Here is a 26674-nt window from a genome sequence, read left to right as displayed (position 1 = left end):
GGTAAGGCTCGGCGGTCCACCCCGCCGCCCAAACCATCAACGATCCCGAGCCTTCCTCCCTCCCTCCCATAAGCTAGTCCTAGGAAAGAGGTGCTGGACCTCCACGATCTCCGACTTTCTTAGGCGGCTTCACGCGGTGCCATTTGCTTTTACACAAAAAAAAATCACCTGGACTGTTGTTTTGCCGGGTTGTTGCAGCTACTCGGAAGTAAGTTCCACTACGTTCAACGGAGCTTTCTCCCAGGTGACTGTGTTACATGTGCAGGAGGAGGAGGATATCATCTGATGGAACTGGAAGTAAGTTCTAGCCTACAAAGGGGCACTGCATAGTAGATGTATTAAGTTTTAAGATGCCCTGGAGTTATATTTGTGGTCAGACAGAACTACCCAAGACAGGTTTACAGCAAAGTTTCCTAAACTTGGATCTCCAGCTGTTTTTGGACTACAACTCCCTTCATCCCTGACCACTGGTCCTGCTAGCTAGGGATGATGGGACTTGTAGTCCAAAAACAGCTGGAGACCCAAGTTTGGGAAACCCTGCTCCAGAGGTTACTGGATTCCAGCTCCCACCTTGCCTCCACCAGCATGGCTGATGGATGATGGGAGTTGTATTCCATCATCTGGAGAGCCACAAATTAACCATTCCTGGCAGAGTAGGGATGGGTAACCTGTGCTCCCTCAGATATTGTTGGACTCTAGACTCCCAGCATGCCTGACCAGGGCCGTCTTAAACGCCCCTGCTGCTGTGGTGCGCCGGATCTCTCCAGCGCCCTCCCGCCCCATTTCCCAGCGCGGTGGGCGGGTGGGTGCAGCGGCCGACGGGTGGGCAGGCACAGCGTAATCTCTCTGGCGCCCTCCCGCCCCGTTTCCCAGCGCGGTGGGCGGGTGGGCGCCGCTGCGCGGCGGACCGGCAGATCGGCCGGCCAGCGGGCGGGCGCAGCTCGCGGCGCCTTTCTGGCGGGCCGGCGCCATGGTGCCCTGCGCCACCGGGGGTCTACCTAGAGCCGGGCCTGTGCCTGACCATTGTTCCTGCTGGCTGGGGCTAATGGGAGTTGGAGTCCAAAAATGCCTGGAGGGTTCCCTGTCCTTGTGGTCGCATCACAGCGGCAAATGGCAGGGCTGTAGCTAAATGGTAAAGCATCTGCTTTGTGTGCAGAAGGTCCCATGTTCAAGCACCACCATCTGCATGTTGTTGTTGTCCGACTCTTCGTGACCCCATGGACCACAGCATGCCAGGCACTCCTGTCTTCCACTGCCTCCCGCAATTTGGTCATACTCATGTTGGTAGCTTCGAGAACACTGTCCAACCATCTCATCCTCTGTCGCCCCCTTCTCCTTTCCCAACATCAGGGTCTTTTCTAGGAAGTCTTCTCTTCTCATGAGGTGGCCAAAGTATTGGAGCCTCAGCTTCAGAATCTGTCCTTCCAGTGAGCACTCAGGGCTGATTTCCTTCAGAATGGATAGGTTTGATCTTCTTGCAGTCCATGGGACTCTCAAGAGTCTCCTCCAGCATCTCCATGTAGGATGGGCAATGGATGCTGTCTCTAATCATGGAGAGCTGCTGCCAGTCGGTGTAGTACTAAGTTAGATGGACTTACACTCCAGTGTAATATAAGGCAGCTTCCTATGATCCTTATGCTCCAGCCAAAACACATGATGACTATCCAGAAGTCTGGATGGTTGCTGTCTCCCAATGTTCAAAATCAGGGGGGTAGCAGGCCCCCCAACTTGGTCTTTAACATCATAAAATGTGGTCATTTGCAATTATTTTAATAGGTTAAACATTTAAATGAGATGATATGCACTGGGAAACCAGTGTTCCCCTCCGAATGTTGGACTCCAGCTCCTATTAGCTGCAGGCAGCATGGCCAATGGTCAACATTGGTGGGAGCAGAAATTCAACACAATTTGGAGGACCGCAGCTTCCCCCATCCCCATCCCCCTGACACAGTTATTAGCCTGCACAGCCTAGGCTTAATTCCTAGAAGGCAGTCCTCTTGATTGCTATGGCGACCGACCGCTTCATCCTAGTAAAGAGGCTTGGCCTTATTTGACCCCTAAGCAATGGTGTGACCATGGATGAAGGATGGTTAAGGGAGGACTTGAACCCAAGTCCCACAGAAGCCACCTGACACAGCACAGCACACTAATCCTTCCTGTCTGAATTTACAGCCATTTGGGGTGGTTTTCTGTATTTGTAGTGATGGGGGTATTAGCAACGTGTTGGCTTGTTTCCTTCTTGCTTGTACAAAAAAATGAAACCGAGTTGTTTATGGCCCCAGTAAAGTGTTTTGTGGGAAGTGCTCCCTTCCCTGTCTGCTTCTGTCATTCTTTACAGCCTTATTGTTAGCAAGTTATCCCAGCTAATAATGTAATGCGTCCTTACAGCCGCTGTGTTCCGTTCGGTGAACTGAAAATGACTGATCTCTGTAGATTCTGTGTACCTAGGAGACTGCCTTGTGCTGTTTCAGACCATTGGTCCATTTGAGTTCAGTGTTGTCTACACGGACCGGAACAGGGTGTCCAGGGTTTCAGATGCAGGATGTTCTCAGGCCTATGTGGAAATGCTTTCTTTGGATTGAACCAGGCATATCCTGAATGCAAGGCAGATGCTCTGCCACTGAGCTACATGCTGATAAGCAATTTTTAAAAACAACAACAACACAGGCAAGTGTGATTTTAAGGACAGGCAACCCAGACAGTCAGGTTTGGGGCTTCAGGGGCACCCATCTATTCAACTATTCCACAAGCCATCTATTCAACTGCCCCCTCAACAGCTGAAACAAATAGTGTATAACTTCTCATGTGAAGTTAACCTAGAAACACTTATCTGTGCAGCAGCTGTTGCATTGACATTCAAATGACCGCTTTGAGGGTTTGTTTGTTTGTTTTACAACCAAGCGGTGCGTAAATTTTATGAAATAAATAAATACACATTTATTCCTTATGAGTATTTGTGGGGATCACGAGCAGGGAACATGTGAGTGATTGTGATCAGATCAGATTGTGTGAGCTGGTGTAGCAGAGGAGTCTCTCGTTCTAATCTCATCTCTGCCATGAACTCACTAGGCGGCGTTGGCCACACCTCTCTTTCTCGCCCTCAGCCTCAGTCCTTCCACCTGCTATATGGGGGAATAATACTTCAACTTACCTTACAGCAGGGGTAGAGAATTTTATGCCTTCCAAATGTGGTTGAATTTCAACTTCTGTCACAGTCCTTCTCCTGTATCAAAATGTGTTCAGTTTTGTATGTTGTTATATTTTCGTTTTGCTATGTTATTAAGAAAGTTACTATGCTATTGTTTTGCTATAAAACTGTTTTGTAATGTTGGTTTGAAATGGATTGTTTCTTTGTTGTCGGCCACTTTGAGGATGGTGTGTGTGTGTGTGTGTGTGTGTGTGTGTGTGTGTGGCATACAACTCAAATGAATGAATGAACACTGGCTCCTCTAGCTCAGTTTTTTCTTCACTGACTGGTAGCTGCTCTCCCAACACTGCCCGGAGATGCTGGGGACTGAACCTGGAACTTTTGCATGCAAAACAGATGCCCTCTCACTGAGTCATGGCCCTTTGCTCTCATTTGTGACAAATACCATGCAAAAATGTAAAAATAAGATATGCAGAAATTGAACAAATGGAGGAGGACACTTAGTTTAAGGCTGTCTGTCCCTGACAGTACATATCTAGTTTAATGAGCTACTTAGATGCTTTCATTCTAGAGATACATTGGAATGCGTCAATCACAGCCAGGACAAAACTGGTTCATTTTGAAAGGAGGTGGGGCAGTGTTGCTGCTGGAATGGGGAAAGGGCCACAGCTTGGTGGTAGAACATCTGCCTTGCACACAGAAGGTTGCAGGTTCAATCCCCAGCATCTTCAGTTAGTTAGGGCTTCAGTTAGGGTGTTTACCTCTATGGATGTTGGTGATCTGACATTAAGTAAAAGCGAAACAAAAGAAGTGCCATGGTCAGATCACTTTCTGGTGCAACTGGACTTCTCCGCAACCCTTCCCCTCTGCAGGGAGGTGGGACCGATTCGGATGGTCCGCCCCCGCTACTTAATGGATCCAATTGGCTTCCAGAGAGTGGTAGGGGATGTTTTATCCCATGTCGATGGCCTTTCAGCTGATTCCCTGGTGGCCCGCTGGAATGCGGAGTTAACCAGGGCTATTGACTGTCTGGCTCCGAAGTGCCCTCTCCGATTCCCTGGAGCCCGGACAGCCCCGTGGTTTTCCCCGGAGCTGAGGGCAATGAAACAGTCACTGAGACGGCTAGAGCGCTGGTGGCGGAAACCTCATTCGGAATCAGACCGGACACAGGCTAGAGCTCAACTTCGAGCCTACCAAATGGCAATGGCGACGGCGAAGAGGACCTTCTTCACTGTTTCTATTGCATCTGCAGAAAACAGCAGCAGGAGACTGTTCCAGGTGGTTCGCAATCTATCCGAACCACCTTCGTCATCGGGGCCTGGTAGGGACCCCAATATCTCCTGCAATGCTTTTGCAAATTTTTTTGCAGATAAAGTCGCTCAGATTTGGAGGGAGGTAGACGCCACCGTGGGAGCAGGGCCGGGGTGGGGGAGTGCTGGAGCCCTGTCTAGTCATGTTTCATGGGATCAATTTCAATCTGTTACCTCTGAGGATGTGGACAGGCTTCTTGGACGAGTGAAACCGACCACCTGTCTCCTTGACCCTTGCCCATCCTGGCTAATAAAAGCGAGCCGGGAAGGGCTGGGCGATGGGCTCCACGGGGTGGTAAATGCTTCCCTCTATGAGGGAGTATTCCCAGACCCGCTGAAAGAGGCGGTCATTAAACCGCTTCTTAAAAAAACATCTTTAGACCCAGCAAATATGGCCAACTATCGCCCAGTCTCAAATCTACCATTCTTGGGCAAGGTGATTGAGTGAGTGGTCGCTGAACAACTCCAAGCACGCCTGGAGGATGCGGACCATTTGGATCCCTTCCAATCGGGATTCAGGCCTCATCATGGGTCTGAAACTGCCTTGATCACACTGGTTGCCGATCTCCGGCGGGCTAGGGACAAAGGTGAGAGCTCTCACTTGTGGGGTGCCTCAGGGTTCCGTCCTCTCCCCCATGCTTTTTAACATCTATATGAAGCCACTGGGAGAGATCATCAGGGGCTTTGGGCTGGGTGTTCATCAGTATGCGGATGATACCCAACTCTATCTCTCTTTTAAATCAGAACCAGTGAAGGCAGTGAATGTATTGTGTGAGTGTCTGGAGGCGGTTGGAGGATGGATGGCGGCTAACAGATTGAGGTTCAATCCTGACAAGACAGAAGTACTGTTTTGGGGGGACAGGGGGCGGGTGGGTGTGGGGGTCCTGAATAGGATAACTGTGCCCTTGAAGGACCAGGTGCGCAGCCTGGGAGTCATTTTGGACTCACAGCTGTCCATGGAGGCACAGGTTAATTCTGTGTCCAGGGCGGCTGTCTACCAGCTCCATCTGGTACGCAGGCTGAGACCCTACCTGCCCGCAGACTGTCTCACCAGAGTGGTGCATGCTCTAGTTATCTCCTGCTTGGACTACTGCAATGTGCTCTATGTGGGGCTACCTTTGAAGGTGACCCGGAAACTGCAATTAATCCAGAATGCGGCAGCTAAACTGGTGACCGGGAGCGGCCGCCGAGACCACATAACACCCATCCTAAGAGACCTACATTGGCTCCCAGTACATTTCCGAGCACAATTCAAAGTGTTGGTGCTGACATTTAAAGCCCTAAACGGCCTCAGTCCTGTATACCTGAAGGAGCATCCCCACCCCCATTGTTCAGCCCGGACACTGAGATCCAGCGCCGAGGGCCTTCTGGCGGTTCCCTTACTGTGAGAAGCAAAGCTACAGGGAACCAGGCAGAGGGCCTTCTCGGTAGTGGCGCCTGCCTTGTGGAATGCCCTTCCACTGGAGGTCAAGGAGATAAACAACTACCTGACATTTAGAAAACACCTAAAGGCAGCCCTGTTTAGGGAAGTTTTTAATCTGTGATATTTTAATGTATTTTGGTATTTGTTGGAAGCTGCCCAGAGTGGCGGGGAAAACCTAGCCAGATGGACGGGGTATTATTATTATTATTATTATTATTATTATTATTATTATTATTATTAGGGCTGGTTAAAAAAAACTGTGGAGAGCTGCTGCCAATCAGTGTGAACAGTACTGAGCTAGATGGTCTAACTCTAAGCTAAGGCAACTTCTTAGGTTCCTACATTCTGAAACAGCTCTACATGATGAAGAGGCCACTGGAACACTGTGACATTAATGCAGCCTGCTAAAAATAAATCAAAAGCCTTAAGAAAAAAAGCCTTGCATAATACAATAAATATTTAACCATTCAGAAAATGCAAAGATGAGGAGAAATGAAATATCCATTCATTCAGGGAAGTCCGATTTAAGACTGCAAATGGGAAATCTGCAACAGATCTGATTTCTAGGGGAGGTGGAGAAAAGCATTGTGTGTGAGTTTTTCTTCTTCTTTTTCTCTTCTCTGCCTCCACCCCCCATCATCTAGAAGTTGGATACCTTATATATATATAGAAAGAACAAGTTAAACAGCCAGTTCAATATTGCCATGTAATATGGTCAGAAAGGAATTATAAAATTCTGCAAGAGAGCTACATAATGTATATGAATGTGCGCATCTTGATACCTTAGCCCTCTTTGGACGTTATTCCCCCTCATGTCATAAGGGTGAAAGGGGGAACATGCAGGCCAGCTTTGCCTCCTCTGCTGCCACACTACGTTTGCTGCTTAATGGTAAGAGTTTATGCTTTTGATGGTTGGGTTCTCCCAGATTGTGGCTGCCCACTTCTGCTGTCCTATGGCCAGCAGGCAATTGTTTTTCTTCCAGCAGTCCTTTGGCCACTAACTGGTTGTAGTGGCAGGATTTTCATATTTCTTGCATGTTTCTAGTTGCATCTGTTTTAATTGATGCTATAATCCACCGTGGGTCCTGTACTGGGAGGAAGGTGGGATAGAAATAAAATGAATGAATGAATAAAACATCTCTCATATTGCAGATTGTGGGTGTGTGGACAGAGCTGAGGCTGAAAGAGAGTAGCTGTTGCTGCCTAATAAGTTCATAGGAACATAGGAGTATTCCTCTACTGGCTCAGTATAGTCTTCACTTGTCACACAGCTGCTTTCCAGGGTTTCAAACAGGGATCTCTGCCAGCTGTACTTGGATATGACAGAGATTGAAACTGAGACCCTCTACACCAGGCATAGGCAAACTCGGCCCTCCGGATGTTTTGGGACTACAACTCCCATCATCCCTAGGTAGCAGGACCAGTGGTCAGGGATGATGGGAGTTGTAGTCCCAAAACATCTGGAGGGCCAAGTTTGTCTATGCCTGGTCTACACTCCAAGGGAAGCCTTTCATGGCAGAGGTGAGATTTGAGACAGATTTAATGCAGTAAGCAAATTCAGACATCATCAACCTAGTGCCCTTCAGTTGTTTGGGAATACAACTCCCATCAGGCCATGATGATGATGATTTATTTATACCCCACCCATTTATCTGGGTTTCCCCAGCCACTCTTGGCAGCTTCCAACAGAATTAAAAGCACAATAAAACATTAAACATTTAAAAACATCCCTAAACAGGGCTGCTTTCAGATGTCTTCTAAAAGTCAGATACCTGTAGTTGTTTATTTCCTTGACATCTGATGGGAGGGCATTCCACAGGGTGGGTGCCACTACCGAAAAAGCCCTCTGCCTGGCTGAAACTGACAGGTTGTACATTGCCCAGAACAGCTGCAGGAAGTCAGGTTGTTGAAAATCCTCAACATTTCCTCTCTGATAATGGCTGCCTTTACAGCATCCAGCAGGTTAATTACCATTTCTAGGTCATTGCCTTCAACCAATTGATATAAATAGTTCACCCAAGGGATTGGCAAACATTCTCAACCCAGTGATTTCCTCCTTGGATGACAAAACAGCCATCTAGAATGTTTTGGTTCCTATCATCTTTCCAAAATATAGTCAGGAAATCCCCATAAAGAGCCTACGGCAATCCCGGGTGTCGTCGTAAATTGATCTAAAAGGATCGCTAGAGACGGATAGAGAAAAGTACTTCACCCTCTCTCATAACATTGAAACTGGTGGACATTCAAGGAAGCTGAATGTTGGGGAGGGGGATTGAGGACAGGCAAAATAAAAGCCTTCCTCACACAGTACAGTGGGACTTGCTCCCATATGAGGCAGAAATGGGCACCAGTTTTGATGGCTTTCAAAGAGGATTAGACAAGTTCATGGAGGAGAAGGCTCTCAAGGGTTGATAACCACAAAGACTGTCTGTCCAAGGCTGTCCACCTCTGCATGCCCATTGCTTGGAATCGCAGGTGGGCAGAGTCCTGCTGCTTGCTCAGGTCCTGTTTACTATGGCTTTCCACGGAGGCATCTTGTTGGCCACTGTGAGAACAGGATGCTGGCCTGGTCCACCATCATCACTTTTAAAAATAAAAATTGTATACCGTCTTTCTATCTTACAATACTCAAGGCGGTTTACAAGCTGAAGAAACAAAGAATGTACACCTTATAACAGGCATCCCCAAACTTTGGCCCTCCAGATGTTTTGGACTACAATTCCCATCATCCCTGACCACTGATCCTGTTAGCTAGGGATCATGGGAGTTGTAGGCCAAAACATCTGGAGGGCCGCAGTTTGGGGGTGCCTGCCTTATAACAATCGAATGCAATACAAAAGTGTGTTAATAAAACATAGCTTTAAAATAAGCAACCTACTTCAAATAAAGTAACATTCCACAATCATTAGAATAGTATAGAATAATATTATCAGCATATAAAAATTAAACAGAAATCCACTCTTAACAATTACAATAAATAATTTCTAAACTACAATCAATAAAACAACGGCAAGCCACAGTGCACAAAATAATACAATACCAATTGAGAAGCAGAGACTGGAAGGCAGGTGAAAGAAGGCCTTGCCTGATGGAGTCTCTCCCCTCACAGTTCTTCCTCCAGGCACAGCTCCTTTATGTTTATATGGGGACACGGGTGGCGCTGTGGGTTAAACCACTGAGCCTAGGGCTTGCCGATCAGAAGGTTGGCGGTTCAAATCCCCGCAATGGGATGAGCTCCTGTTGCTCAGTCCCTGCTTCTGCCAACCTAGCAGTTCGAAAGCACGTCAAAGTGCAAATAGATAAATAGGTACCGCTACAGCGGGAAGGTAAACGGCGTTTCCGTGTGCTGCTCTGGTTTGCCAGAAGCGGCTTTGTCATGCTGGCCACATGACCTGGAAGCTGTATGCCAGCTCCCTCGGCCAATAAAGCGAGATGAGTGCCCCAACCCCAGAATCGTCCACGACTGGACCTAATGGTCAGGGGTCCCTTTACCTTTACCTTAAGACAGACAGAGTGGGGGACATCCACTTTCCCAGGCTGTTCCTGTAACTTTGACCTTAATCAGCTTACTTCTCCATATCATTGGTATTTAGACGGATGCATGGCATTTGCAACCTCCTCCTCCCCCCACGTCTCTCTCAGATCTCAAGATGAGAGGTCACCTTTGTCCTCTGAGATAACAAAGGAGCAAGCACAGCTGCCTTGTTCTTCTCTAGACTAGTTAGATAGACTAGAACAAGCCATTATTCCATCCAGGTTATGTACTTCCTACAAGAAACAACTTTGTTATTTTCTTAACTACAAGCATTTATCTTGTGTGTGACTGCAACAAGTAAAAAGTCTACTACTCCCTAACCGAGATTTACTGGCTTTACTGCAACACACTCTGCATACCAATAGGGTTTCAATAGGCAACCGGACCCAGTCATCCCAACTGATGTGGTGTGAAGTACCATGGAGATATTTTGAAAATCATCATCATCATCATCATCATCATTCTTTATTCGACTGTCAGTCAGAAAAGATACATTTCTCAGTACAAAGTTAAAACAATATTTTGAAAAGTTTTCCCATCATTTGTTTTTTTGTTGAGAACGTCTTCCTTTTCTTTTCGAAACAGTTCCATATATTTGTTACTTCTAAAAAATTGAAGTGCCCACATATCCAAGTGGATGGTTGACAGGCCTATTAAAAGTACAAAATATAGCCCAACATTTAATCAATAAACCCAAATTATAGCCAATATAAAACAGAGAAACTGTCTAAAAGTCAGCCTAGACACAGCTGTATAAAATCCATTTTTAAAAAGCATAAACCTAAGCAAGGGGGGGGGGAATAACTTGGTGCAAGGATTTAAAGGCACCAGACAAGTACCGGTATGCCTATCATAATGGAAAAGGTCCCAGGTGAATGAAATGGGCTTCACCTGGTGCCTAACTTTTCACTTTATTTATTTACTGTTACATTTGTATCCTAATTTTCCTCCAGGCAGCTCAAGGTGGGTATGTGCCTTGCCTCTTTCCTATTTTATCTTCACAACATCCCTGTGAGGTAGGTTCGTTAAGCTGATGGACTGTGGCTGACCTAAGGCCACCCAGTAAGCATCATGGCTTAGTTAGTGGATATTTAAAGCTCAGTCCCTCAGTCCCTCAGGGCCCCAGTCCAGCACTCTGCCACTGCACCAAACTGGTTCTGTGTCAGGTAGGGGAACCAGGAGAAGGGCCTCTAAAGAAGATCCCAAGGACCAGGCAAGTGTGTGTGTAATAAGACAAAATAAAAAGATTCCTTCCAGTAGCACCTTAGAGTTTGTCATTGGTATGAGCTTTCGTGTGCATGCACACTTCTTCAGATATCTGATTAGACTAGAACTAGGGTTGCCAGACTCAATAGAGGACAGGACTTCTGTGCCTTTAATTGTCCTGCTCTCTTTTGAGTCTGGAAACCTTAAAAAGAAACCAGCAGACCCTTTCTTTAATTTCCAAGCAAAGAATCTGCTGGTTTCTCTTTAAGGTTTCCAGACTCAAAAGAGAGCAGGACAATTAAAGGCACAGAAGTCCTGTCCTCTATTGAGTCTGGCAACCCTAACTAGAACAGATATCTGAAGAAGTATGCATGCACACGAAAGCTCATACCAGTGACAAACTTAGTTGGTCTCTAAGGTGCTACTGAAAGGATTTTTTTTTTAATTTTGTTTCGACTACGCCAGACCAACATGGCTACCTACCTGTAACTAGACACACACACACACACACACCTGTCAAGTAACCTGCCCTGAAGCCTTTTAGACAAAGGAGTGTGTGGAGCCTCAAGCCTGGGAGCCAAAAGAGCCCTTCAAACCTCCCTCACTCCAACAAGTCTTTTAAGTAAGGATCTTTACTAGTCTGCATCTGCAGTGGAACCGTTTCCAAACGTTTTATTGCACCTCGGACACACTCAGGACTTATTGTCAATAAGGAGTTAGCCGTATTTGTGGCAGACAGTGTAAAAACACTGAAAAGCCTCCACACCCCTACTGGCATTCTACCTGCATAGTTGTTTTTGTAGTTTAAGTTATTTTATCGAGAGTTTGGGAAAGGAGCCCTGGCTTTCTTGCCCTGCTGCTGAACTTGTACGTCTGCCTAACTCGCCTTGACGCTTTATCAGCTGAGGCCAAGACACTTTGCCAGCTGGGGCTCCCTGTAGCTCCTGGAGCGAGACTCACTCTAGCTAGCCAGGCAAAAGGAAACAGCCACGGAGGGTGCAAAGGAGGGCTGGGTAAGGAGTGTGGCCTGGAAATCATCCCAAGAGAAGGTGAAAGTGCCACAAAAACGAGACAGAGACTCTATGTGGCATAAGGGGAGGCTGATCAGAAAAGACTCTGCATAAACTGCAGCTGCACGTCTCAGAAGATGTTGCTTATCTCTGAAGCAAGCTGAGAAGTAATAGAAGGAACAGCTGTTCAAGAGAAGGCAAGAGACGTAAGGCGCCTGGGGACACACTGGGAAGAATCGATCGGAAGCACGGATTGTAAATATAATGCAGCAAAGACTCAAAGAAGCAGGTAATATTTTTTTCCAAGGTATGTGTAAACAGTAGAGGAGAATCACAAGGCATTGTGCTCTTGGAAGGAGCACAAAAACTCTCTTTCCCTGGTGCTACTGGAAAGCAAGCAGAATGCTAAACAGAAGGAAGAAGCCCAGCAAGACATTCTACTCCCTACGGTGGGATTTACCCATCATGCATTGCCTGTTGGAGTGATGAGAGCAGAGATGGAAAGCCTTGGAAAAATGAATGATGTCATCGAAGGTCTACCCCAGGAGTCAGCGACCTTTTTCGGCCATGGGCCGGTCCACTGTCCCTCAGACCTTGTGGGGGGCCAGACTATATATTTTTTTGGGGGGGGGGAAATGAACAAATTCCTATGCCCCACAAATAACCCAGAGATGCATTTTAAATAAAAGCACACATTCTACTCATGTAAAAACACGCTGATTCCCAGACTGTTTGCAGGTCAGATTTAGAAGGCGATTGGGCCAGATCCGGTCCCCGGGCCTTAGTTTGCCTACCCATGCTCTACAGCCACAGCATGCACTGTAACTCTCCAGCAGTTTGACTTCACCCCCAAAGGCGCACTCCTCTAGTGTCTCCTGACAATGCCAACGACAGATAAATAAATAAGGACTGGGTGCCTCTGAATAGAGATGCAGGAAGAATTCATTTGCACTTCCTGAACCAATACACCAGGGACTAGGAAGCTTTTTCATCCTGAAGTCCCCAATGACTGCTGTGCAACTTTCCAGGGCCTGCGTGCCAATGGTGAGCAGCAGGGCCAGAGACAAAAGTGGGTGGAGGAACAACTACAGTTCTTGACCCATCAAAGTCAGAAGTTTCCTTATCCATGCCTTTCCACACGCCTCTCAGCACAAGCAAGCAAGAGGTACTACAGTATTGCAATTCAAGGACAGCCAGGCAAAAGTCGTCCTCTAACGAGGACCCAGAGCAGAGTCAGTGAGGCCCAGAGCTAGAGAGAGAGGCCAAGAGGGACATTTGTGCCCCCCCCCAGCCTGACGTTCCCCACCACTGCAGTAAACAAACTGGGACACAGCTCTCCTTCGAAATGCATACTTCAAGTTTTGCTATGCCCTGCTCCAGTTTCTTCTCTAGGTAAGAAGGAACACATTCACTATGTGCCCCAAAGCCCTTGCTTTGACTTGCAATAAAATTAAAGAGAAATTCATCTGGTGGAAGAAAGGTGAGCGCAAACCAACAGAAGTTAGAAGTGGACTAAGAATGAGGTGGTTTTTATTTCTTTTCAGAGAAAGAGGTGATCAATCACTGGGGTAGGCCTGCTACCAAAGGGGGTGGATTTGCCATTGCTTTTGTTTGAAATCAACCGTGGAAAAGAGAGATGTTGTACATACAAATGTGCTGTAAACTCTGGAACAATTTGGTGGGGTTCTAATTAGAATGGCTCGAGGGAACAAATGAAACAATGTAGGAAATTATGTTGAGCCTACAGATGAAACTAGTAGGCCCTTGGAGAGTGTTATGGAGATTCAGGAAACAAAGAGCTCAATTCAATCCATTGCATTCATAATCCAGCAACATGCAAACATATACACACTTTATCTGGAAAGCAAATCTAATTGAATTCAATTCAATTTATGAGTTGACATGGGTGAAGTGGACCATGAGTTGATTATGGGGGAAGTTTAGTTCCCCCTCTTTCTGTTCCTTCTCCCATCCCAACTTCTATTGTTTTGGGGTGCCTTTATTTACAAAAGCAAGTCACTACAAGATTACCCTGGGCACAAAGCAGTGAGCTATGGTTTGTCCCACAGAGAAGCAAAACAAACCATAGCCTGTTTCTCCAAAGGTGGTTTTGTTTTTCAGCTCTCCTTTGTCCCTTGGCGGGTGTCTGGAGTAGGATAGCTGAGCCATAGTTACAGCAAACTGATATTTGTAAGCCAACAACAAACCATGGCTTTCTCCTAAAAATCCCTCTTGCTGAGTTGAAGAGAAATATAACTCTGATCAATACAGTCCAAAACCCACAGAGGAGGGTGCAGTCACCCTAAACCAGGGTTGGGCAACCTGTGGCTGACCTGATGCTGTTGGACTCCAACTCCTGTCAACCGCATCCAGGATGGACCATGGCCAGAGATGGTATAACAACTGAAGAGCCACAGATTCCCCATCCCTAACCTAAATGATATGCTTCCGTTTTTAGAACCAGCAACACACAAGCTGTGGGGCTCCATGGGATTGTATGAAAAAGATGGGAACTGATCACCAGTTTTCTACAAAGCCCTTCTCCCTACAGTGCCCCATTACTGGGCCAAATGTCCATATTGTGTGGTGGCGCTGAGGATGTCAGCCCATCTTTAACCAGGCAACAAAGCCTTGTCATTTATAAGGGACGAGGCTTTCCTCCCTTTGTTTACCTCTGATCGCAACATAAGCATGGGGAAAACTCTCATTTTGAGAAGTGCCGCTTGACTCATTCAGCATTTGCATACGAACCATCTCTGGCTCCTCTCTGAATGCTTCAGAGGCACTTCAGATTCCAAAGTGAAAATGTGGAATATGCGCCAGGAGGAGTGCGCTCAGCTCTTGCCTTTATTCTGGCTAATCAGAGTGATCTCTTGAACTTTGAATGAATGAGCACTTGAGCGATATGATTGTCCCGAATTGCTGTTTTTGCCTCAGAAATAGTGATAGGAGCTAAAGCAGCTGACTCTGCTTGTTCTGTTTTGAACTGGGCCATTTTAGGGACAAATAATTCCACTTTGGACTGGTGGTTTGCACATAATGCAAAGCCATAGCTCTGGCTTGCTTGAACATGCGAACCCTGTGGCATGTGTGGCAAACTCCCTCCATAATGATGAGATGGACATAACAAGACCTGGTTTGGGGTGCTTTAAAACTTAGACTGTCAGCAACACTTGAAAGGTCTGAGATTCTCTGCATGTAGTAGCATTTACTAATACCCCACAGCAAGAACTTTTAATTATGTGAAAGGAAAACCTGTGACCATTCATCCCGCAAACCAGAAAGTTAAGGATGTGGCATTGTGAAACCCAAATTGGAATTTTATTTATACACACTCAAGGAGGCTTGAAGCTTAATGGTTACTTTGATAAGGCACAATGTTTCATTTCAGTCAAAATCACTTTACAGAAGGAATTAAGAACTTTACTTACAACTTCCACTGCAAGCCTGTTTCTAGTTAAACCAATTGGAGATGAAAAGGCATTTCTATAAGAATAGCATCGTGCGAACATTGCAAAAAACCAAAACGAAACCTTGCTTCCACAATCAGCAGTGAGCACACCACAAATTGCTGTGTCTACAAGAGCCCTTTGTTTCTGAAATCTGCTTTCAATTATTATTTGAGCGGATTGTTTGCTTTAGTATTTGATCCTTCCTGGGGTGCCTTGGCAAGTGAGTGTGTCCCACATGTTCCACAAAATGAATGCCATAAATCAATTGGCGGTGGCCAATCTTTGCAGCAAATGTCCTTGCACAACCAGTTCAACTAGGAGAACATTATGTGAGCCCAGATAGAAAACAAGCAGCCCACTGCCCTTTGCAGGAATCGAAGTTCTGAATAAGGGAGCTGGAAAAAAAACAGCATTAAAAGAAAATTGTCAAAAGATGTCATAGAATAAAGGGGTGGGTAGGAATCCCACCACTCCTGGTTTCTATGGAGAGATGCCTGCTCCTCTCTCTCCCTTTCTCTTCTGTTCACTGTCACGAGAGAGAGAGAGAGAGAGAGAGAGAGAGAGAGAGAGAGAGAGAGAGAACAGCATCATCTCAGTGTGACAATTCTCTTCATCAAAAGGGCTCAGAAATAATTTAGGGACCACCTGCCTGCAGATTCAAATCCTTTGGAAGAGAGCAGTATTAAAAATGGATGCACCAGCCTTTGCTGCTTGGGGGTCCTAAAACAGCCCATTCCCTGGTCTCTTTGAACATGACAAAGAGCAAATGATAAAGAACAAATAAGTCATACGCCACCAGACTGAATCTAGATTCCAAAAAGAAAAGCCTCAGACTTCTTGGAGAGTTTTTTAAAAATTGATTTCACAGCATTGATCCCCAGACCTTTCGTCAAGAAAGGCTTTCAGAGCAGCTGACAAAAATCAGTTCTAAGACAGTTTCTGCCTCAGGCTTGGCATCTAAAAAGACATGACACGTGAGGAAAAAGCAATGGGAGGGAGGAGGAGAAAGCAAGCGCGAGCACCAGGTTGTAAAAGTTACAGTTTGTAAAGTCACCAGTGATGTCAGGGGTGCCTCTGGCTGCATTTGGTAAAGCACAGTCCCTCCCCGAAGCAGCCCCCCCCCCGAATGATCAGATCCAGGAGCAGAGTTGGCGGCGGCGACACCCAGACAGTTCTTCCAGACAGCTGCTAGAACCATCCTATTTTGTTAATTTGTTAATAACATTTTGTTAATGACATCAATCAATTCCAACAAAACTTGTGGAGCGTTGCATGCTTACATCAGGAGAAAACTTAAACAGGGGTACCGCCATATAACTGAATCATTGAGGCTTAGAATCAGAGAATTGTAGAGCCACCTAGTCCAACCTCCTGCAATGCAGGAATCACAGCTAAAAAAAACCTGGTAGCTCCAACTATCTATGCCCGAGTGGCTGGTGGTCTAACACTAGCACCACTTCTGTTTACATAGCTGAGAAAGGGGGACCACACCTTGTTATAATGATCGTGTTTACTTTGGCCTCTAACAACCCTGCTGTGTTGTGTTAGATGCTCAGGAAAGAGCCATGTCCCAAACATTCCCTTGCCGTCCCATCAGGGAGGAACCACTGGGATTCCAATTGTGGGAATGTTCAGGGAGGCAGGAGAGGATATATTGTTTGTTAATATCCTTCCTAATTTGCGCTAGCAAGTTCTATAACTTAGCAGAGTTTTACATTCCCCTTTCAAAAGCACAGCAGATAGCTGGTTGCAGGCTTGTTTAAGCCTCTCAGTATTAGATTCCTGGTAAGTTCCCTTATATCCTTCTTAGAAGAATAAACACACCACAATCTTGTGTAAAGAATATAAAAGAAGTTTACTTACATCATCATTTCACAGTTGGATCCCTGAAGGCAGACTTAGTTACAAAGTATATACATGTGGATCTATCCCATATGGAGATAATCCCAGTGTCCTCTGTTGGCTGAGAGCCAACAGAGCAATTCTAGCTAAAAGCTGCTCCAACAGCGGAGGAAGTCAAAGAGAGAGAAGTGCTGTGTGACTTGCCCTTTTGTTACCTGGACAGGTAAGGTCACACCCACCTTTAGCCACATGGAAGTATGCCCCAGCCAGGAAGAAATAGGAAGTTTTCGACTGGCTGAACCAAACATTCCCCTGCGTGTCCACTCTAGGAAAACAAGGAATGTTGTACTTGACTGCTACTTACTGTATGTATCACATCCCACACCAGTGACAGCTGGGTCCTTATGCATAAGGGAAGGGTCTAGATCAGCATCTAGCGACAGAAGGGTTTGGGCTCAACAGTTGACCAATAATATCAGAGGACAGCATCAAAAATGCTTTGCCCAAACCCAGAAAGCTGGTCACACTCCCACTGTAAATGTATGAGGGCCCCTCTCTTGTTGCAGACCTGCCAGTGGTGGGATGAAGTCACAGAGGTGATGCGAGAGAGCTTGGCCAGGGTTTAGTGCCAGCAAAGCACTGCCTTGAGCACTGCCTCCTGGCTGAAATGTTCTTTATTGGAGCCTTTACCCATGTTTTAGCTCAGGCTTCTCCATCTATTGTTATGCCTAGGTTGCATTCCCATGCTTGACTCACTCAATCTGCATTTCACATCTCGCTGTCAATCAGCAGTTGATAAATGAAAGAAGCAGAACCCTTCAAGGGTGAAGCAGATGGGATACCTGCAATGTTCAAGAGCCTTGGTGGAGCTCAGATTAGTCCCTTCCCCGAGTAAGCCTTTAAGAAACATATCTTTGACAACTGAAACCAAGAGTGTTTAGCACCCTGGAGCATGCTGCAAAAGGCGTTGGCAGCTGGAATCCTCTGAGGGACAAATGACCTATTTCCAACAAATGCTGGGGTAGTTCAGTAGATAGAGCAGGAGACTCTTAATTGCAGGGTTGTAGGTTTGAGCCCCACATTGGGTAAAAGAGTCCTGCATGACTAGATGACCCTTGTGACCCCCTTCAACTCTACAATTGTAGGTTTCTATGTAACTAAGCTCTGACAGATGGGGGTGGGATTCCTCTTGGGGGCTGAGAGATGTTTGTTGGCTTACATCTTAGCATAAGATGTAAGCCCCCCCCCAGATGGCCCCCCAGATGTTGCTGAAGCCTGACCACTGTAGTCCACGCACTGGTAATCTTGACACTGGATTACTATAATGCACTGTATGTGGGGCTACCCTTGAATTTGTTTTGGAAGCTCCAGCTGGTACAGAATGCTGCGGCCAGAATGCTGATAGGGCCAACAACATGTGACACCATTGTTAAAACAGCTGCACTGGCTGCCCATCTTACCATCAAGCCAGGTTCAAAGTTATCATAGAATTGTAGAGTTGGAAGGGACCTCATGGGCCATCTAGTCCAATGCAAGAATCTAAGCTAAAGCATCCATGACAGGTGGCCTTCCAACCTCTGCTTAAAAACCTCCAAGGATCCTGTTTGACAGTGGAGACTGTTCCACTGTCAAACAGCTCTTACGATCAGAATTCCCCTCCCCCCACCTGATGCTTAGTTGGGATCTCCTTTCTTGTAACTTGAAGCCATTGGTTCAAGTCCTACCATCCAGAGCAGGAGATAACAAGTTCGTTCCCTCTTCCATGTGGCAAATACCTTGAAATATTTGAAGATGGCTATCCTATCTCCTCGCAGTCTCCTCTTTTCCAGGCTAATCAGGTTCTTGTCTTAATTTGCAGAGCCCTGAACACCTCTGGTCCAGGGCACCCCAGGAACCACCTGAACCTTTACACTCGCAGCTTGATCGTCTGCAGGAGCATCAGTGATTAAGACTCGTATAACAACAAGAAACCAAGCCTTTAGAGTTGATCAGTCCTGTGGAACACTCTGCCAGTAGAGATTCAGCAGGTACCTTCTGTGCAAGCTTTTAGCACCTGCTGAAAACTTTTTCTATTCTGCCTGGCCTATGCAGGTAAATAAGCTTATATCCTTCCACAATGGTTAATTGGTGTCTGTTTAAATTGTTTTAAATATGGTTTTTATTTTATGTTTTATGTTTTATTGCTGTAAACTGCTTTGAGGTGTTTTTCTTTTTATGACATAAAGGGACCCCTGACCATTAGGTCCAGTCGTGACCGACTCTGGGGTTGCGCGCTCATCTCGCATTACTGGCCGATGGAGCCAGCGTATAGCTTCCAGGTCATGTGGCCAGCATGACAAAGCCGCTTCTGGCAAACCAGAGCAGCACATGGAAACACCGTTTACCTTCCCGCTGTAGCGATTCCTATTTATCTACTGTACTTGCATTTTGACGTGCTTTCGAACTGCTAGGTTGGCAGGAGCTGGGACGAAGCAACGGGAGCTCACCCCGTCACAGGGATTCGAACTGCCGACCTTCTGATCAGCAAGCCCTAGGCTCAGTGGTTTAACCCACCGCACCACCTGGGTCCCTTTTTATGACATAGTGGTATATAAATATTTTATTAAACAAACAAACAAACTTCAGTTCCCATCATCCCTAGCCATTGGTCATGCTTGCTGGGGCTGATGGGAGTTGTAGTTCAGCAACATCTGGCAGGCCAAAGGTTCCTCACACCTGCATTATACTAAGCAAATAGGGAACCAGCATTAAATAAGGGACATACACTGTGCTGTGATTGTTTAGAAAAATGGTTTATGGTAGTTGGTCCATAGCATGCCTGTGCATTTCTGCTTAAAAATGAGAGACAGCACATCCATTGCATTCAATATTCATATTGATTTTCAGTTGTAACTTTATTGCTTCTTTCGTTTCTTAGATTGTATTTTATTGTATCGCAATCTAGATTTTATGGAATTCCAATTGTCATACAATAAAATACAACCTAACACAGTGTGCTGCAATAGCTACTGCAGGCGGAAACATCATTGCGTGGTCTGCAGCAATTTTCAACTAGCTCATGGGAAACATAGTTTGGGGATCACTGGTTTAGAATACTGTACAAGGACATTCATTTACTTGCGACTAAGGGTGGAAGAAGAATCTATCAATTTCAGATCTCTCGGTTTCTCGTTTTTCCAATCTTAAATTCCATTCTCTACGTTTTGCAGCAATTTTCCATTTGGTTCTCTTAAAAAATTCTCATGAAAACCCTTCAGCATCTTAGTTTAAATTTCTCTTAATTAACACATGTTTATATGTAGTTTGACTAATGTACACATTTCTGCTTCAATGTACAATCAAACAATTGTACTTAACAAGTCCCGCAGATGTTATTTATTTATTACCTATTCATGTTTCCTCCAAGGAGCTCAAGGTGGTATACCTGAGTCGTATCCTCACAACAATCCTGTGAGGTAGGTTCAGCTGAGAAACTGTGACTTGACCGAGGTCACCCAAAGAGTTTTGTGACTGAGGAGGAATTTGAACCTTGCTCTTCCAGGTACTAACCCACCTCTCTAACCACTGCACCACACTGTCTCTCTGTGAACTGCTTTTAGCCAGTATTTGTGCACTGCAGAATTGACACACACCCAAAGGTGTCTTGGACAACTTGGCCACAGCTGCCATTTAAGCAACAGCAGCCAAAGATCCAGCGTCCTGCAGCCTGGAGGCAGCATTGGGTATCTTTCCAGTAAAAAGCTTATTACTGGCTCCACTCCTTGCTTTTGACATTTAGAAACAAAATGGTATGTACTCTTGGCGGCACGACTGCTTGGGAAGGCTTATGACTAAGCAGGATTGTGTTAATGATGCTTGGTACTGATGTGGAAGCGAATATATCATTAGCCCCGTGTGAGAGCTGTCACTGATGCTTTTAAGCATCACTGCTTGGCAATGGAAGGTGGTCCATTATGGCAGGCGTTTCCAGATCTTGGTCCACAGACCGCCAGTGGTCTACAAGCTTCTTTCAGGTCGTCTGCAGGAAGGTGGCATGGGTGAAGGTGGCACGGGGTGAGGTGCACCCAATCTCTCTTTCTAACCCACCTGATGCCCCCACCCCTCAAGCTGAACCGTGCAGGATGGAGCCTTCTGCTTACCTGCACGGTGCAGGTTGCTGCTGCTTTGCAAGCACCCTGCAGGATCAAACCCTCCTGCTCTTGGCTAAGTGTCTCTTCTTTCCCCCTTCCCAATCCTAAATGTAACCTGGGTTTAATAACCTCAATTAAATATGATGCCCAGCCCCCCTGAATTGACCCAGGGCTGGATCTGGGGCAGGTGGTCCCCATGGCAGTATGGGGTGGCACAGCCCAATCCGGGGGCCTCAGATTGGGGTCCTGGGGAAGATCCAAAACATATAGAGACAGTGGATAGGGAAAACTTTCCCTGTCTCTCTCATGACAGAATGGGGATCAGGACAGACAGAAGGAAGTACTTTTCCACACAGGCCACTGTTAAACTGTGGAACTCCTTGCCACAAGATAATGTTGGTCACCCATTTGGGTGGATTTGAAAGGGGTTAGAGTCAGGGGTGGGGAACCTGTGGCGCTCTAGATGCTCTTAGACACCAACTCTCATCTACTCCAAGTAGCATGGCCAATATGTAGTTCAACAGCATCCAGAGGGTCAAAACATCTTGGCCTTTCCTTTAAAGTAGGCTCTTCCTGGTGCCAGTCATTTTATGGAGTATTAATGGTACAACTGTAGGAATGGTTTTACTGCATTCAATTTACTCTGTGATCTTTGGGATTATATTTTCTCTTATTGGATACTGCTTGAGTTGTTTTGGTTGTGAAGGGATTTATTAACCCACAGACAAACAAATGATTTTAAATACCCTTTTGGCACAAGGCTAAAACTGCCCTGTGCTCTCTCACGCCTGCGATGGCAAATGCTAGGGAACGGCTTATTTATTTTCTAACTGCTGTGACTGCTGCTGCTTTCCATATTTGAGGTTTTTAGGCTGCATATCATCTCCATTCCTCCCATTTATTAAAATGTATCCCTGGCCACTCTCCAATCACATTGTCAGCATGGCTTGCAATAAAATATTTAAAGTGCAATAAAAGAACCAAGAGGTAAAAAAACAAGCTGAGAAACAGAGAATCTACCAAAGTGGCTGGGGAAAACAGCATGTGAACTAGAATATAACAGATCAACAAAAGGTCAAAAGCCTATGAGAATAAGAAGGCGCTTAGCTGTATCCTGTCAACCCGCCATCCCCTTTAAAGCAATTAAAGCAGGAATAGGCAAACTCGGCCCTCCAGATGTTTTGGGACTACAACTCCCATCATCCCCAGCTAACAGGACCAGTGGTCAGGGATGATGGGAGTTGTAGTCCCAAAACATCTGGAGGGCCGAGTTTGCCTATGCCTGAATTAAAGTGAGTGACCATCACTACATCAGAGTGGACACCCAGGTAGTCCTATTGAGTCAAAGTGCTCCAGAGCTGGGGCCCTTTCCTTCAAAAGGTCCTTTCTCTGGTGGACATCTGTCATATCTCAGATGCTGCCGACAGCCAGAGAACATCACCTAGTGTTGATCTTAGAAGCTGAGCCCTTCAAGTATATTTTCCCAAGCTATGAAGTTTTTCAAAGAGGGGTAGGGAACCCGTAGCTCACCAGCTATTGTTGGGACACGGTGCTCACTGGTTAGACTAGAGCAGGCATCCCCAAACTGCGGCCCTCCAGATGTTTTGGCCTACAACTCCCATGATCCCTAGCTAACAGGACCAGTGGTCAAGGGAGATGGGAATTGTAGTCCAAAACATCTGGAGGGCCGAAGTTTGGGGATGCCTGGACTAGAGCCACAGGGGAACTGAAGGTGCTGAGCTGCTCTGCTGGCAAATATATATGGTCTGATGAATGCAGGTGTTGCTCATCTTGGACCCTCCATAAGAACATACAAAAAGCTTGCTGCATCAGGTCAATGGTCCATCGAGTCCACATCCTATAAATAAGGCCACAAACATCCTTTTCTTTAAGAAGTTAGTTTGGACTTATGTTTCAGATCAGGAGCGTTTCCAGTGTTTTACTGTGATTAAAAACAAGGATAGTTCCTTTTCATTTTACAACTATATACACTACTATCATTCCTCTATAATTCTCTCTATGTTAAGAGCATTTCGGAACCAGCATTATGTAAGTTTGTTGTATTTTACTGTTGTAAGTGTCCTTTGACACGCCCTAAGACCATTAATTGTTCCTGGCCCTTTAAGAAATGGAGCTCCATTTGGTATATAAGCCAAGAAGCAGCAACACCCTTTAGCAGTTTGAACAATGGTGTCATATACCATCACAATCAGGAGAGCTTTTGCAGCCCTGTATTTAAGCTTTTCAAAGAGCAATGATATTTCTCAGTCATCGAACATTAACAATTTCTTTCTGAGGAAACAGATATTTTCCAGTGAAATGAGTAACTTAGCAGGCACCTCGTCAAGGTTTCTTTTATTTAGAAGTTATTTTGGGATATTTATTTATTTTCTATACCTAGTTCTTTTGGAATATTTAAATCTATTATTTTTCTTTGAGGAATTATTATTTGAGTTTTTTTCACTTTACCTATACCTTGTTCCAGGGAGTTATCACGGCACAGTTTTGTTTTTATGCTGGAACTACAACTCCCAGCATTCCTGGCCATTGGCCATTGCTGCTGGGGCAGATGGGAGTTGTAGTTCAGCAACCGATCAAATGGATTCAGTTATGGCTGTTGGGTAATCTAGCCCTTTTTCATTGTTGAATCCGCCTAACTATACTGGTTGGGGCTGATGGACTCTCCAGCAACTGCATTTCAGGGGGTTGGACTAGATGACCCTTGGGGTCCCTTCCAACTCTACGATTCTATGAACTTCTGGAGGGCATGAGCTCCCCCACCCCGGCTTTAAATACCAAGACTAGCACTTTCAATTGGACCTGGAAGCAGGTCAAGCTCCATTGGCAAAGCGCCAACATAATATAGCCATAATGCCCAGTCCCAGTTAGCAATTTAGCAGATGAATTCGGAACTAATTGCTGTTTCTGAGCAGCCTTCAGAGGCAGCCTCCCATGCGGCACATTACATTGCATTGTTTACGACGAAGAGTAAGCCATCTGGAAAGCAATGTTTGCTCATCCACTTGTTTAATTAATACATAGCAATAATCCTTAAGTCTCCCATTCCATCCTAAAGGAGACATCCCCCCTCACCCCTTGCAGGGCTAGTCAATGTGGTGCCCTCTAAATGGACCCCAACTCCCATCAGCCCCAGACAGGCCAAGGATGGTCAATGGGCTGGGCCCATTGCTTAGGGGTGGAGGAGAGATTCAATTCAGTTTGAATTCCTGCTTCCTGAAGCAATGTGCGGACAAAAATGAAGCCACTTTCTAAGCATGCTTATCTGGGGAGAATCTAACTTCATAATAAGTGCTCAGTGGAGGGTGTGTTGCTTTCTATCAGTAATATATATCCAATCTCGGAGTAGCAAGAGACATGGGGCTCCTGTGCTTACCCAGTGTCAGGAGTGGGTATCAGGAGCAGGTCAGCAATAGATCATACAGTGTCCGTGAAGTTAACTCTGTATTCAAGAAAACAAGGTCAACTCAGAAGGCCATGCCTAGTGAGCACAGCAACTCGTCCCGGTAGATCTTGCCCCTGTGTGACAGTTGTGGGGATTGAAGTTCTCCGCCTTGCCACAGTTGCCTAAGTCTCCTCCTCCCCATGGTCCTTACCAAGGAATCTGAGACTCTGTTGTTGTCCCTATGTTTGCTCCTCCCTCTTCATGCCTCTTCTGGTTCTGGGAGAACAGGGGGGAGGGGAGCTGGTTGCAGCAGGAGAGGGACAGTGGTGTCGCAAGGGTGGTGGTGGTGTGTCCCAGGTGCCATGTCTGGGGGGTGGTGACAAGAAGGCACCCCGCGGGGTACTCACCCCACCACCCCCGGGCAGGATGTCGTGAGTAGCCATCGTGCTGCCGCAGCCGCATGTGAAGGATTCTTCGTTCGCAGCTGCAGACACAAGCAGAGTATCCCACCGCCATCTGTACAGTGTTCGAGCAGTGCTGGCAGGAAACTGCTACATACAACACATGTGCAGTGTTGCACGTATGCACTATACGTAGCGAGGCCGCACATGCGCCCTATGCAGCTGGAACTCACCAGAACTCAATTCTAGCACCTCCCAGGAGGGTGCCATTGCTATAATAGGAGAACAAGGATGGTGTTCATGGTGAGATCTGTGTGATACCGTGTTTCTCCAAAAATAAGACACCATCTTGTATTTATTTTTCCTCAAAAAACACACACCATGGCTTATTTTCAGGGGATGTCTTAATTTTTTCCTCCTCTTCCCGCCGCAGCCGGCATTGCTGCTGTGCCTATCACTATGTCTTGTTTTCGGGGTATCCTCTATAATAATATCCAAGTGTCTCTGCGTCCAGTCCCTGTGTCCGTGGGATTGCGCTAATGCGCATGTGCCCCACGGACAGCCGTTGGGACTTGGAACGCTGAGACACTTGCTCGCGTGCCCAGGACACTCTCATGCGCACACGCATGCGTCTGAGGGGAACGGCTGGCCCGGGTGTCGAGTGAGCAGGAGGCGCAGCGCGGAGAGGGGGAAAGAGAGGCCTGTATGTTGTGGGGCAGCCCAGCCACCCTCTCGGCTCCCCGCCTTCCGCCGTCTAGCCCAGAGCCGTGTCACAAGGCCGAAGCGGCGGTGAGGAGGAGGAGGAGGAGGAGGAGACCGCCTTCTCCCCCCCTCCCCAAACGCAGACACTCTTTACCCGCCTCTCAAGCTCAGACCGCTCCAGTGGGGGGCAGAAAGGAAACCCCTTGGCCAGAAGGATGACGGGCCTCCGATGTGGGTGAGTGGGGCACGCTGTGGGGCAGCAGGGAAGGAGGGGAGAGAGATGAGGGAGGGATGCACTGTAACAAGTCTGTTTTTACAAATGTTTCGCCACATATGTTCTAGCACCCGTTAATTTAACGGGCTTAATGATACTAGTGACTTATATTCCTTGAATGCTTAAAAATCCTGCCATGGTTTATTTTATGACTACGTCTTAAAATAGGGGAAACAGGGTATTAATCTCCTGGTTCACTCTATTGCAGGGATAGAAACCTTGGGCCTTCCAGATGTTGTGGTTCAACACCAATTCCCACCATCCCTCACCCTTGGCCATAACAGCTCGGGCTGATGGGAGTTGTAGTCCAACACAAGCTTCACGTCTATACTCTTTTGTTAACTACAGGTACATTTCCAGGAATTCACCATACATTAACGAGCCAGTTAAGACTGTTGGACTATGTTTAAAAGTACCTCCTCCCCCCCCCCCAAAACCCCCCAGAGTCTTTTTTTATTGGGGAAAATTCAGACGGAAATTCCCAGGTGTCAAAAAAGGTTATTTATGTATGCCACTACTGTGGCCTGTGTTTTGTTAGCCCAGAAAAGGAAAACGAGCGAGGTCCCAACTAAAGAAGAATGGCGACTTAACCTGATGGAATATGCACAGTTTGCAGACTTAACACACAGAATAAGCGAACAAGAAGAACATACGTTTAAAGAAGATTGGGAAAATGTTTATTGAATATATGGGGGGAAATTGTGTACACTTGAAAACTCTGGCAGCATTAAGATAAATTCAACAGTGTAAATAAGTTTTGATGGATGTAATAATGGAATACTGAATGGTTAGCTTATATAAAATAGGCAGGGATCTATGGTATGCAAAATGAACCACG

The 26674-nt window shown here is 46.3% G+C and overlaps 1 long non-coding RNA gene across 1 annotated transcript; it reads left to right on the top strand.

Annotated features, from left to right (window-relative positions):
- The first annotated feature begins 8 nt into the window (after positions 1-8).
- On the top strand, positions 9-26261 carry LOC148685377 (uncharacterized). The gene is made up of 4 exons (XR_015950636.1): positions 9-297; positions 18785-19017; positions 20333-20467; positions 26045-26261. It is a non-coding gene; the product is annotated as an uncharacterized LOC148685377 (long non-coding RNA).
- The last annotated feature ends 413 nt before the right edge of the window (positions 26262-26674 follow it).

Source organism: Zootoca vivipara, chromosome 6 (assembly GCF_965207765.1).
Source record: "Zootoca vivipara chromosome 6, rZooViv2.hap1.1, whole genome shotgun sequence".
Taxonomy (NCBI): Eukaryota; Metazoa; Chordata; class Lepidosauria; order Squamata; family Lacertidae; genus Zootoca; species Zootoca vivipara.
The sequence above is the reverse complement of the archived record's forward strand: the minus strand, read 5'-3'. Positions and strand labels throughout refer to the sequence as shown.